This window comes from Coregonus clupeaformis, chromosome 14 (assembly GCF_020615455.1).
Source record: "Coregonus clupeaformis isolate EN_2021a chromosome 14, ASM2061545v1, whole genome shotgun sequence".
In the NCBI taxonomy this organism is placed as follows: Eukaryota; Metazoa; Chordata; class Actinopteri; order Salmoniformes; family Salmonidae; genus Coregonus; species Coregonus clupeaformis.
This window is the reverse complement of record NC_059205.1, coordinates 25,558,025-25,573,400: the sequence shown is the minus strand read 5'-3', so window position 1 is coordinate 25,573,400 and position 15,376 is coordinate 25,558,025.

The window sequence follows — 15,376 nt, the reverse complement described above, 5'->3', positions numbered from 1 at the left end:
ACCAGTCGATCGTGCTCGACCGGTTGGTGACCACTTGGCTAGATGCTTAAATGCAACATGTACGCATTCACACGTCGGAGCAAAATCGTTATCTAAAGAAAACCCATCTTGTTGAAAAGCTTTTAATTATGTTTTCAATACCACTCACTACTAATTAGCTCTATACCTTGGATCTCCCACTCATTATAACCTTTCAATCTGTTCATATGGACACATAACATGTCTTCAGCAACATGTTTTTGGTCCATCCTAAATGTTCTTGTTGGAAGTAGTATACGCACATTCAGGTGCAGGGTAGAAAAAGTAAACTAATGAAGGACAGATAGATACATGTACCTACACACTGTTGATTGCTTCTGTAGTTATATTGTGCAACATTTTGACCCGAAGATCTTCGCCCATTCTAAATATTCACCTTTGACCTCAAATCCACATGCCCACTTTTGAAATGCTCATTCTTCTGACCCCTGACCTCTAGCTAATCAGGCAGTGTAGACACACACAAAGGCTGTGTTTACACAGGCAGCCCAATTCTGATCTTTTTCCCACTAATTGGTCTTTTGACTATTCACATCAGATCTTTTCACACATCAGATATTTTCCAGAGCTGATTAGTGGGAACAAAATTCTGAATTGGGCTATCTGTAATGTTGTTTTTGAGTAGTTGAACAGTAAAGCGTCTTCATGGAGTATCTTCTCGTTAATTAGAGGACTCAACAGATTCCGGCATGGTAATTATCTTTTGATGATAAGCTGTGGTACGTTTAATGAAGTCAATAGCTAGAGAAGATGTTCTCATTATAGGATACCCTGCGTGCTGCGTTCATTATTTACAGGATGCTGCTTTTCCCTGTCATGAAGACAGCATTGAACTTGAACATTTTCATGTGAAGTTTATTTTTGCCTTGACAGTGTTTGTAACTTAACTCAACTAACTCAACTAATTTGTTATCAGTACTATACCTACGTATTAAATGAGTCACTTCATGTGATAGTAACTACTCTGGTGTAAACTTATTTACAGCCAGGAGTGAGTAGATTAAGTCATTTAATAGAGGTTGTCTTTGGGAGATTCATAATAATTACACAGCATAAAACACATCCAAGTTGTCAAGCAACAACTATCACCTTAGTTGCAGTGTGTGTAATGGCTGGGTCTGGGTGAACAATGTCTGGACAGAGTCAGTGTTGAGCTGCTGGTGTTGCAAAACAAACCGCACCCGCTGTCAGTGATGAAGGCTGTTTGCACTTCCTGGTGTCAGAGGTCAGGGTTGTCCTATGTAGCGGTAGAAACCACGCCCCCGGTCACGAAGGGATGGGCTTTCTAGTTCATCATAAGTCAGAGGTTAACTCAGGTCAGGGTTGGGGTCGCTCTGTATGCTGTTGTAATTGTCTGTGCTCGGATACCTTTAGCAGTGAAATAAAACACTAACCTAAAAAAAAAAATACACCAGCTCCACTCCGCCTTTCCGCCTCATAAGGACTGGTGCAGCCCACGGCTGAATCAAGTTGCCTACACCTGGACTAGTGGGTGTCAGGCAGGGAGGCACAGTGTCACAGTGTGGCAGTCAACTAATGAGATAGGAGCTACAGAACCAAGGCCTTCCTCACAGATACCAAAGATGATCTATTATATTGACAAGATAGTTGAGTGACAGCTCTAACAATGGAAATACATGTCCTCAAAGATGGGAGACAGGCGAGATCAGGTGGGACCATTCTAGCCAATGAGATACGTGTGTGAACAGGCACAAATAAGTTGTTTTAATTAAAGTTGCCACATGCATCCATTTATATCAGTACATTTGTAGCAGCCTAAACATCATGAAACTTATATTCGATCAAATAAGGTTCACATAATTCGAAACACTCTCATAGACCACCACTTGGTCTGCTTATCTCACGCGCACAGAGTAAATAAGCAGACCAAGTGGTAAATCTTCTCGCGTCGCCTCTTCCCCTCTGTCTCTACTCTCTCTCTCTTTCTCCTCTATTCTTTTAAAAGAGCAGAAGAGATTAATGGAAACCTTAACTGAAGGAGAGGAGAAGCAGGGAGTGGTTTGACTTTGGCTAGCAGATCTCATTAAGCCAGGATGTGCCAAAAGTCAATAGAACGGTAAGTGATGTCACCGTTAATGTCAACCAGTGGATATTAATGTTTTTTTGATTGATTCATGATTAGGAAACGTGCTAGTCTAGTCATGCTAGAGCTGTCTGTCTGGTACATTTATGGCGTACAGACATGCACAGGTGCAAGAGTGCTTAAACACACACATGTGTACACGCACACAAGGCTATAACTATGACAGGTGGCACAATCACTTGAATTGTCCACAAATCTTGTCTGGGTGTCAGTTAAATGACAGTATATCAATCTGTTATGACTCCATTGTGAAGGCCTATTCATCTTTAAATATAAAGTTTTCCAATAAAATGGGCTTATTACAACATTGTATTTACATCAGAAATGATCCCAAAATAAATTCCTCAGAAATACGCCAGTAACATCCAATCCTGGGTGTTAATTTAAATAGACTTAATAAATGTACTATAAATCCACATTTAAAAGACACATCAAAATATTAGTTAGAGTGAATATTGTGAAATTACACTTGAAATGACTCCGAGGCAAACCAATGATGTCTAAATCCTTGCAGGCACATTTAGGAAGAACATTGAGATATTAAAAATAGTTTTCAGGCAATAGAAATTGACTTCACCACAAATTAATAGCTAGAGGTGCTATGGAGAGCTGATGGAGAGGAAGGCTTTGGGATTGGACCTGAATCATGTGTACACAGAGCAAGAATGTATTTTTTATTTTACACATTGTGATGTCACGAGAGGCTGTGTCCTGGAGGGACGTTACATCCCCCTGAGGTGGCTGCAAACCCAGACAGCTATGGCTCCATCTGCTGGTATGGTCGGGAACTCCAACCCTCTATGGCCAATCTTCCCACGCAGCTGAAACCAATCAGGAGCTGATGAGCTGAAGGTTTGTTGAAGGGAAGAGACACGGTCTCCAACCTGGGCTCTCTGGAGGACAAGAGTGCTGCACGTCCACTTCCATGAGGAATATAAGGATTTGGAGATACTTACCTTTGGGAAATACTCACCTTTGGATATATGCACCTGTGGAAATACGTGTGGGACATTTGGAAGGACGTTTTGCTGGGTTGGCCACTAGCTGCAACGTGGAATACAGTAAGACTGGGGAAAAGTTATTTGAGCGAGGGAGAGTTATGATTTTGGATGTGGAAGAGACATCCCTGAACTGTTAACCCTTAAAGAGCCACCAGAGAACAGAATTGTGTTATACTTTCGTTAGTTTCCCAAGACCTTTAATAAAATCCTTGTTTTGGTTGAACCTGGTCTCCTTGCACTACTTGAGCAATCCCGCTGAAAGCTGTGTAGCCTCTCGTGACGTCACAGATGGTGGAGAATACGGGCACGCTCAGCGTTAATAGTGCATGTCAGAGGAGGATACCGAAGGTTTGATCACCCAGTTTTCCCAGTTGGCCGTAGGCTCCCCGCCGACTGAAATGGAGGACATATTGAAAGCCCTTGTTGCTGGCCAGCAAGCCCAGATGCAAGCAAACGTGGCTCTCTTGGAGGAGCAAAAGAAAGCCAACCTTCTGAAGGCAGAGGAATTGCAGTTGCAGAGACAGAGGGTGGTCCAAAATACCCGCCCAATAAAGGCAAGTGACTTTATATCTAAGATGGGAGCTACCGATGACATTGAGGCATACCTGCATGCATTTGAGGCCACGGCCACTAGGGAAGCCTGGCCCAAGCAACAGTGGGTTGGTCTGTTAGCCCCTTTCTAACCGGGGAAGCGCTGAATGCTGTCCGGGACCTGGGCCCTGACCAGGTTACTGACTATGATGCCCTGAAGTCTGAGATCCTCAGCAGATATGGACTCACAAAGTTTGGTATGGCCCAGCGCTTTCACAGCTGGACCTTCCAACCAGACCAACCTCCTCGGGCGCAGATGCATGAACTTGTCCGAATCGCAAGGGAAATGGCTGGATCCGCAGAGGAATACAGCAGCGGCGGTGGTGGAGGCCGTTGTGGTGGATCGTTACCTACGCGCCCCTGCCTTATGAGGCAAAACGGTTCATCAGTCAACAGGCCTTGACCACGGCTGATCTGACCGTGGAAGCTGTGGAAAAGTACCAGGCCACAGCGGAGATGCTGAATGCTTCCCGAAAAGACCCCAGGAGTGCGGCCCCACCACAAATGGGAAGAACCCGTCCAAAAGGACCCCAAGGTCTCGAACCCAGCCACGTCAGGACTTATCCCGGCTCCAGGGGGGAGCCAGAAACCAGGCGGGTCCAAGAAGAGTACACCAGGAGGGGGAAACTCGACAGTGTTACCGGTGTGGGGAGATGGGACATATCTCCTGGCAGTGTGGGAAACCAGCCGATGAACCTATGCCCACTGCGGAGTCCTCCAGCTCAGCACCCACACACCGTTTTGCCTCGCTCTTGGGAGTCGTAGATGGCGGCCCAGATCAACCCCCCACCTGCCCGGTAACTGTGAATCACCATGATGTGGAGGCCTTACTGGATTCTGGTAGCCGTGCCACCCTGGTGCGTAAGGATTTGGTGGGCCCAACGTGTCTGACCCCGGGGAAAGTCCTCCCAGTTTCCTGTGTCCATGGGGACACCAGAGAATACCCCATTACTGAACTTACAATGACCAGCACACGGGGAACCATACACACGACGAGCGGGGGTGGTTGATTCCCTCCCCGTCCCTGTCCTAATTGGACGAGACTGCCCAGCCTTTTACCCACTCTGGAGAGAGTCTCAGGAGAGGATAACCCGAGCACCTCGGAAACGGAGAGGCAAGACTCATCCTGGGAAGGCTCCGGTGCAATCCTCCGAGTTACTCACTCCCGCCCGGGCTCTGATAGGGATGGCAGGTGCCCAGACCGACACAGAGACGGAGCTACAGAATCTGGACAAAGAACTGTCTGGTCTGAAGGGGACCGCTGAGAGGTATCGTTTGTTAAAGCAACAGTTAGACATGAAGACAGAAGAGTTAGATATCCTCCAGGCTAAACTCCAACAGAGCTCCTTCCCTAAGCAACAGGAGGAGCTGGAGAGGCTGCGCAGGACCATCGAGGAGTGTGAGGAGACCCTGCGCAGTAGTAAGGAGGTCCAGAAGAAGGCAGAGGAGAAGTACAAGGTGTTGGAGAACAAGATGAAGAATGCGGAGGCAGAGAGAGAGAAGGAACTGAAAGCTGCTCAACAGAAGCTAAACTCTGCTAAAACCAAGGCTGATGCGTTCAGTAAGAAACTCAAGGAGAGACAACAGGAGGCTGAGTCCCTGGTCCTAGAGTTGGAGGAGTTGAAGAGAGAGCAGTCTGGCAAGCACCACGGCAATGCGGACGCCCTCTCCCGGCGTGATGCCTTCTTCGCTGCCTTTACCCCGACGAGGACGTCGGTCCCGAGGAGGGGGATGTGTGATGTCACGAGAGGCTGTGTCCTGGAGGGACGTTACATCCCCCTGAGGTGGCTGCAAACCCAGACAGCTATGGCTCCATCTGCTGGTATGGTCGGGAACTCCAACCCTCTATGGCCAATCTTCCCACGCAGCTGAAACCAATCAGGAGCTGATGAGCTGAAGGTTTGTTGAAGGGAAGAGACACGGTCTCCAACCTGGGCTCTCTGGAGGACAAGAGTGCTGCACGTCCACTTCCATGAGGAATATAAGGATTTGGAGATACTTACCTTTGGGAAATACTCACCTTTGGATATATGCACCTGTGGAAATACGTGTGGGACATTTGGAAGGACGTTTTGCTGGGTTGGCCACTAGCTGCAACGTGGAATACAGTAAGACTGGGGAAAAGTTATTTGAGCGAGGGAGAGTTATGATTTTGGATGTGGAAGAGACATCCCTGAACTGTTAACCCTTAAAGAGCCACCAGAGAACAGAATTGTGTTATACTTTCGTTAGTTTCCCAAGACCTTTAATAAAATCCTTGTTTTGGTTGAACCTGGTCTCCTTGCACTACTTGAGCAATCCCGCTGAAAGCTGTGTAGCCTCTCGTGACGTCACAACATATATTTATTAGTTCCAAATAGGACAATCAACAATTACAGAAATAACCAATGACCAAGTGAGGGTGAACTGACATACTTCCAGTGGAGAGAAATTGAACGTCTAGCTTGTAACGGACAGAGGTCAGCCATTTTCTTTTCTCTCCTATGTAAAGAGATGTTCTCTTGGTAAAGATGTAAGATGCTGTCAGTGTCTGGGTGCATTGGGGAAACGGAATCAGGCGCAGGACACAGAACTGAGAATAAATGGCTTTACTCGACTCCAAGTAAATATTAGCAAACCCTCCACGCAGGGAAGAGCAAAAACAACAGCTCAACAGACGACGTAACAAAGAACAATCACGCACACACTCAGGAGGGAAAACAGAGGTAATATAGGGAAACTAATAAGCCTAATGAGTAACAGGTGTGAACAATCAAGACAGAACTAGTGAGACACCGAAACATCGATCGGTGGCAGCTAGTACTCCGGTGACGACGACCGCCGAAGCCTGCCCGAACGAGGAGGAGGGGCAGCCTCGGCCGTATCCGTGACAGTACCAGTATCATCTATATACACCACTACACCCTGTCCGTGCAGGTCCCTGAAAATCTCATCGACAAAGGATTGAAAGACTGAGGGAGCATTCATCAACCCGTACGGCATGACGAGGTACTCATAGTGACCAGAGGTGGTACTAAATGCCGTCTTCCACTCGTCCCCCTCCCGGATACGGATCAGATTGTACGCGCTCCTGAGGTCCAATTTTGTGAAGAAGCGTGCCCCGTGCAATGACTCCGTCATACTAGCAATGAGAGGAAGAGGATAGCTGTATTTTACGGTTATCTGATTTAGACCTCGATAGTCAATGCACGGGCGTAAACCTCCATCCTTTTTCTTCACAAAAAAGAAACTAGAGGAGGCAGGGGAAGTGGAGGGCCGAATGTATCCCTGTCCCAGAGATTCGGTGACATATGTCTCCATAGCTACCGTCTCCTCCTGTGACAGAGGATACACGTGACTCCTGGGAAGTGTGGCACCCTCATGGAGATCTATCGCACAATCCCCTCATCGATGGGGTGGTAATTGAGTCGCCTTCCTTTTACAGAAGGCGAGAGCCAAATCAACATATTCTGAGGGAATGTGCATTGGGGAGACATGGTTTGGACTCTCCACCGTGGTTGCCCCTACGGAAACACCTACACACCTTCCCGAGCACTGAGGTGACCATCCCTTAAGAGCCCTCTGTTGCCACGAAATACTGGGGTCATGGGTGGCTAGCCAGGGAAGGCCCAGCACCACGGGAAACGCAGGAGTATCAATAAGGAAGAGACTAATTCTCTCCTCATGACCCCCCTGTGTCTCCATCCGAAGTGGAGCTGTGACCTCCCTAACCATACCTGACCCTAATGGGCGACTATCTAGGGCACGTATGGGGACGGGCACGTCTAACGGCAATATAGGAATCCCTAATCTATGCGCAACCAATCTATCCATGAAATTCCCAGCTGCACCGGAATCTACGAGCGCCCTATGCTGGGAATGTGGGGAAAACTCAGGGGAAATAACATTAATCATCATGTGAGCAGCAGGGAGCTCTGGGTGAGTTGGGTGCCTACTCACCTGGGATGAACCCCCAGAACCTTGCCTGCTGCCTCGATTCCATGAGGGTCTTCTCCTGCACCAGCCCGCAGTGTGTCCTCTGCGGCCACAGTTGGTGCAGGTGACCACCCCCCTTGCTCGGTCTCTCCGCATCAGCACCTCCAAGCTCCATAAGTGTGGACTTGGAAGTGTTGGGGGATGGACTGGACGGACCCTGATCTGGACGTCCGCGGGTAGCCAACAGGTTATCCAGCCGGATCGATAAATCTACCAGCTTCTCCAGGTTAAGATTAGTGTCCCTGCAGGCCAGCTCCCGACGAACGTCCTCCCGTAGACTGCATCGGTAGTGATCAATCAGGGCCCTCTCGTTCCATCCCGTGCTGGCTGCCAGTGTCCTGAAATCCAGGGCGTATTCCTGTGCGCTCCTCCTTCCCTGGCTGAGGTGAAACAGATGCTCCCCCGCCGCTCTCCCCTCAGGCGGATGATCGAATACTGCCCGGAAACGGCGGGTAAAATCCTCATAACAGACGGACTCAACGTCTATTCCACCCCACTCCGCGTTGGCCCATTCCAGAGCTCTGCCCGACAGACAGGAGATGAGGGCGGACACGCTCTCGTATCCCGAGGGAGCCGGGTGGATGGTGGCCAGGTAAAGTTCCACCTGGAGCAGGAAACCCTTACACCCGGCAGCTGTCCCATCATATTCCCTCGGGAGCGAGAGCCGAAGACCACTGGACCCAGGGTTTGAGGATCTTGATGGAAGAGAAATCGGCGAAGGAGGAGGTGTAGAAAACCCAACTCTCTCCCATCGATCCATGGTGTGGATCACTTGATCCAGAGCCGAACCTAGTCATTGCAGCATGGTCGCGTGCTGGTGGATGAGTTCCTCCACCGAAGCGCTGGGATCGGGCGTGCCTGCTGACTCCATAAGGGGTGCGTGATTCTGTCTGAATCCTACTACACCAGCTCTGACGCTCATCGGATGTGGCAGGGCTTGCAAACTATTACGGACTACAAAGGAAAACCCAGCCGCAAGCTGCCCAGTGACGCGAGCCTACCAGGCGGGCTAAATGCCTTTTATGCGCGCTTCGAGGCGAGCAACACTGAAGCATGCATGAGAGCACCAGCTGTTCCGGACGACTGTGTGATCACGCTCTCCATAGCCGATGTAAGCAAGACCTTTAGACAGGTCAACATTCACAAGGCCACGGGGCCAGATGGATTACCAGGACGTGTACTCAGAGCATGCGCGGACCAACTGGCAGGTGTCTGTAATACCTACATGTTTCAAGCAGACCACCATAGTCCTTGTGCCCAAGAAAGCGAAGGTAATCTCCCTAAATGACTACTGCCCCGAAGGACTCACGTCGGTAGCCATGAAGTGCTTTGAAAGGCTGGTCAAGGCTCACATCAACACCATCATCCTGGAAACCCTAGACCCACTCCTATTCACATACCACCCCAACAGATCCACAGATGATGCAATCTCAATCACACTCCACACTGCCCTTTCCCACCTGGACAAAAGGAACACCTATGTGAGAATGCTGTTCATTGACTACAGCTCAACATTCAACACCATAGTGCCCACAAAGCTCATCACTAAGCTAAGGACCCTGGGACTAAACACCTCCCTCTGCAACTGGATCCTGGACTTCCTGAAGGGCCACCCCCAGGTGGTAAGGGTAGGTAACAAAAAATCTGCCACGCTGATCCTCAACACGGGGGCCCCTCAGGGGTGCGCGCTTAGTCCCCTCCTGTACTCCCTGTTCACCCATGACTGCGTGGCCAAGCATGACTCCAACACCATCATTAAGTTTGCTGATGACACAACGGTGGTAGGCCTGATCACCGACAACAATGAGACAGCCTATAGGGAGGAGGTCAGAGACCTAGCAGTGTGGTGCCAGGACAACAACCTCTCCCTCAACCTGAGCAAGACAAAGGAGATGATCGTGGACTACAGGAAAAGGAGGGCCGAACACGCCCCCATTCACATCGACGGAGCTGTAGTGGAGTGGGTCGAGAGTTTTAAGTTCCTAAGTGTCCACATCATCAACAAACTATCATGGTCCAAACACACCAAGAAAGTTGTGAAGAGGGCACGACAACGCCTTTTCCCCCTCAGGAGACTGAAAAGATTTGACATGGGTCCCCTGATCCTCAACAAATTCTACAGCTGCACCATCGAGAGCATCCTGACCGGTTGCATCACTGCCTGGTATGGCAACTGCTCGGCCTCCGACCGTAAGACCAAAATCGAGCTCTTTGGCATCAACTCAACTCACCGTGTTTGGAGGAGGAGGAATGCTGCCTAAGACCCCAAGAACACCATCCCCACCATCAAACACGGAGGTGGAAACATTATGCTTTGGGGGTGTTTTTCTGCTAAGGGGACAGGACAACTTCACCGCATCAAAGGGACAATGGATGGGGCCATGTACCGTCAAATCTTGGGTGAGAGCCTCCTTTGCCAAATGTCAGCCTCGAAACCTTAATGACTTGGAGAAGATCTGCAAAGAGGAGTGGAACAAAATCCCTCCTGAGATGTGTGCAAACCTGGTGGCCAACTACAAGAAACATCTGACCTCTGTGATTGCCAACAAGGGTTTTGCCACCAAGTACTAAGTCATGTTTTGCAGAGGGGTCAAATACTTTTTTCCCTCATTAAAATGCAAATCAATTTATAAAATTTTTTACATGTGTTTTTCTGGATTTGTTTGTTGTTATTCTGTCTCTCACTGTTCAAATAAACCTACCATTAAAATTATAGACTGATCATGTCTTTGTCAGTGGGCAAACGTACAAAATCAGCAGGGGATCAAATACTTTTTTCCCTCACTGTAAGTGTATGTAAACTTCCGACTTCAACTGTATATATTAGGCAGTGTCAGAGGAAGGCCCCCAAAAAATTCAGACTCCTGTCACCCAATTCATAGACGGTTCTCTCTGCTACCGCACGGCAAGCCAGACCGGAGCGCCAAGTCTAGGTCCAAAAGGCTTCTTAACAGCTTCTACCCCCAAGCCATAAGACTGCTGAACCATTAATCAAATGGCCACCCGGACTATTTGCATTGACCCCCCCCCCACTTTACCCCTACCTACATGTACAAATTACCTTGACTAACCTGTACCCCTGCACATTGTCTTGGTACCGGTACCCCCTGTATATAGTCTCATTATTATTTTATTGTTTTACTTTTTTTTTTTTTTTATATATTTTTTTAAACTTTAGTTTATTTAATAAATATTTTCTTAACTCTATTTTCTTAAAACTGCATTGTTGGTTAAGGGCTTGTAAGTAAGCCTTTCACGGTAAGTTCTACACCTGTTGTATTCGGCGCATGTGGCAAATAAAATTTGATTTGATTTTAAGTGTTCCAAAAACACAGGATTTCACATGATTTCACATGTGAAATGTCACAAGTGAAGTGTTAAAAAACATGTTTTCACATGTGGAATGTCACATGTTGAGTGTTTAAAAAACACATTTTCACATATGAAATGTCACATGAAGTGTTCCAAAAACACGTTTTCAGATGTGAAATGTTACATGTTGAAGTGTTCCAAAAACACATGGTTTCACATGATTTCACATGTGAAATGTCACAAGTGAAGGGTTACAAAACATGTTTTCACATGTGAAATGTCACGTGAAGTGATCCAAAAACACGTTTTCATGTGATTTTCCACATGAGAAATGTGGTTCAACATGTGATAACATGAAACTACACTGTTAGCCTTTTCTGTTCATTTTGTAGGGAATTATTGTCATTTTACAGTACATTTCTGCAGTAATAGGATACTTACTGTATTTTTCAATATATTTACTGTCAATCCCAATGCACTTTGGTAGGCTACGTTTTGGCCCGTCCTGCAAATTAACTTGTCATGCCTCACTTGCAATTGCATTTAAACTTATAGATACTTTAGATGCGCTTATTATTTTATAGTAAGTTACCAGGTACTGAGTTGCAGTGAAAATAGTAAAAACTACTTTTTATGTTTTTCTACAGCTAAACTGCATTTTGTCAGTAAATACACAACAACGAACTGTATTCAGGAAGAACACAGAAGTTCTGATTCTGATTCCAACTATTTTCAATGATTTTCAATACCGGAAAATTAGGAAGTGGAATTTGGTTTATTTTCTGAATTGACGGGAACGTAAACGGAATCGACCCCAACATGGTTTGCACACCAGAATTTCCTGCTTTGCCATCAGGTCTGTGGCAATGACAGAGATCAATAATTGACAGAGAATCAAGTCAATAATTTAGCGATTATCTGACAACACCAATGAAAAAGTAGCAGTGCTCAGAGACACTTGACATTAAGGCCTAGATTCAATCAGATCAAGCATAAACACGTGATTGCCGACACCCGCATAGCTGGTGTACTGGCAGTGTCAGAGGTGTAACTGCCTTACGGTACAGTGTTGTTCCCTGGTGTACAAAAAGGTCAAAGGTACACATAAGGTCCCTTTAGAGGTACACATAGGAACTCACATGGCACTGGTTGGTACCTGTTAGGGTACATGTGCAGATAATCTAGTATAATGGTACATTTTTCAACCCAATACATTCAATTTAATGCTACATTAGTAACCATTTGAGAGGTGGGAATTTATCTGTTGTGAAGTTGTAAATATCAGTTAGATGCATTCACGTGCCTTGAACTCGTTGAGAAACGCTGATTGGCTAATTTCCCGCAAGCTGCGTAAATCATTAACTAAAAGTACAGATATCATGCTAGTAAACATATTAATAGATTGCTTTTTATTACTAATGTTTTGTTGTTGCATATAACTGCCGAAAATGCTGTTATAAAGGTAATTTCCTTAGTAGGTGATGTCAAAGGTCAGCATGCGGGAGAAGTAGGAGCTCAGGATGGTAGACGTTCAAGTGGATTTTTCTCAGTCGTTTGTGTAAATTCCCACTTCCCACTTGGTTATGAACGCAGCATTATGCTGCATTCACGTGCTAGTCGGAAGTAGGAAACTCAGAAATGTCTGACTTGCTAACATATGGAATTGTTTTAAGATGGTCATACCATGGATCATTTAGCTATTTGATTTAGAATTATAGGACCCCTTTAGGTATCCCCCCAAAATATTAAAAAAGTACCACTACTATAGCCCATAGAAACGTATTGAATAACACATTCATAAATGGCCAAAAAAAATTGAAGTGTCTGTCCTATATCTAACATTTTTTTTTTTTGAAAAGTGCATAAAAAGGGAATAACGTTCCATTTACACGAGCTTAACTCGGGTCAGAATCGGGGCCTATGGGAATTGGGATGGGTCGAGGGTGTCTGGGATGATGGTGTTGACATGAGCCATGACCAGCCTTTCAAAGTATTTCATGTTTATAGATGTAAGTGCTACAGGACGATAGTCATGTAGCACTCGTGTTCTTGGGCACGGGGACTATGGTGGTCTGCTTGAAAAAAGTTGGTATTACAGACCGGGTCAGGGATAGGTTGAAAATGTCAGTGAAGACACTTGCCAGCTGGTCAGCGCATGCTCTGAATACACGGTGTTGCGAATGTTACCCTGTTTAAAGGTCTTACTCACATCAGCTACGGAGATTGAGATCACACCGTCGTCTGGAACAGCTGGTGCGAGCATAGAAGGCATTTAGTTCCTCTGGTAGGCTCACGTTGCTGGGTTTCCCTTTGTAATCCATGATAGTTTGCAAGCCCTGCCACATCCATCGAGCGTCAGAGCCGGCGTAGTAGGATTTGATCTTTGTTTGTTTGATGGCTCGGCAGAGGTTGTAGCGGGAGTTCTTATAAGCGTCCAGATTATTGTCCCGCTTCTTGAAAGTGGCAGCTCTAGCTTTAAGCTCAGTGCGGCTGTTGCCTGTAATCCATGGCTTCTGTTTGGGATATGTATGTACGGTCACTGTGGGGAAGACGTCGTGGATGCACTTATTAATGAAGCTGTTGACTGATGTAATAAACTTTTCAATGTTATCGGATGAATCCTGGAACTTATTCCAATCAATGCTAGCAAAACAGTCCTGTAGCTTAGCATCCGCTTCATCGTACCACTTCCGTATTGAGCGGAAGTGGTTTATGCTTGTAAGCAGGTGTCACGACTCCCTCCGAAGCTGCCTCCTCTCCTGGTTCAGGCAGGCTTCGCCGTTCATCGTCACCGTCCTTCTAGCCACTGCCGCTCCTCATCTCATCATTCCATTTGTTTTGTCTTGTTTATTACACACACACACACCTGGTTCATATCCCCTCATTAGTACTTGTATACGTGTTCACTCTGCCCCCTTGTCCTTGTGGGTGATTGTTTATTGTGAGGAGAGTGTAGCTCGGTTGAGCTCCGTGTATTTTGTATTGCTGGGGTATATTTTCCCCGTGTGCCTGTTTGGTTCCAGTGTGCCTGTTTTGCGCACTGGACTGTTTGACACATTTCTGCGTAACTCGGTATTCTGTGATTTACCCTCCTGCACCTGACTCCTTCAAATCACCCATCACAGCATGAAGCAGGAGGATAGAATAATGGTCTGATTTGCCAAAGGGAGGGCGAGGGTGGGCCTTGTATGCGTTTCTGTGTGTGGAATAAAGGTGCCGTAGAGATTTTCACTTCTAGTTGCACAGATGACATGCTGGTAAAAATAAAGTAAAACGGATTTCAGCATTAAAATCACCGGCCACTAGAAATGCTGCCTATGAATGTTCATTTTCTTGTTTGCTTATGGCCCTATACAGCTCGTTGAGTGCGATCTTAGTGCCAGCATCAGTTTGTGGTGGTAAATAGACAGCTACAAAAAATAAAGATGAAAACTCTCTTGGTAAATAGTATGGTGTGCAGCTTAACATTAAGTATTCTAACTCAGGCGAGCAAAAACTTGAGACTTCCTTAACATTAGAGAATCAATGTGGGAAACTGATTGTATTTGAAAAGATTTATCACTTTTAACCTAAATCCAATGACATGGTGATATGACAACTCAACCAAATGTAAATCAAAACTAGATGTCGAACTGACGTCAATGCCTAGTGGGTAGTTTCCTCTGGAGACAAGGCTTTATTTACTGTAAAGCTTGTTAGCCTGTAATTTCCCTCAGGTTGCCTAGAGACCACCTGACACCATCTTGCTGGTCAATCACTCTTTGTGATGACAAATAATATTTAATAGCTAGGCCAAGGTGTCAAGTTGTTGTATTCCTTACTGCATTGCATGTAAAGAGGGATTTTGTTATATGATAATTGATGCAAGATAGTTTTATTCTCTAATTTATTTCAAAGATACTGTAATGTATAGGCTGCTTCTAAAACAACAGTACAAGACACCAGAAACAAACTAAACCAGAAAACCCATGTGCAATTTCAGCTAGAAAGAAAGCAGAGGAGCCATGTGTGACTTTATGGGAGGTGGGCTGTAGTGACTCACCTGGTGTGAACAGCAGCAACAGCTGCAGTGGACAGAGCGACTCTCCTCTCCGTCCCCCACTCTAGCATCCCAAGGTTAGGTAATCCTCCTGTGTGTGTGTGTGTGTGTGTGTGTGTGTGTGTGTGTGTGTGTGTGTGTGTGTATGTGTTTGGGTGCATGTGCATGATGTGTGTGTGTGCACATGTGTGTGTGCATGCCTGTCTGCTTGCCTGAGTGTGTGTGTGCATGTGCGTGTGTTTGTGAGTGTAAGTCCATCTGTGTGTGTGTGTAGGTGTGCTCTGCACAGTTCGCTGCAGCAGAGAGAGGTAGATG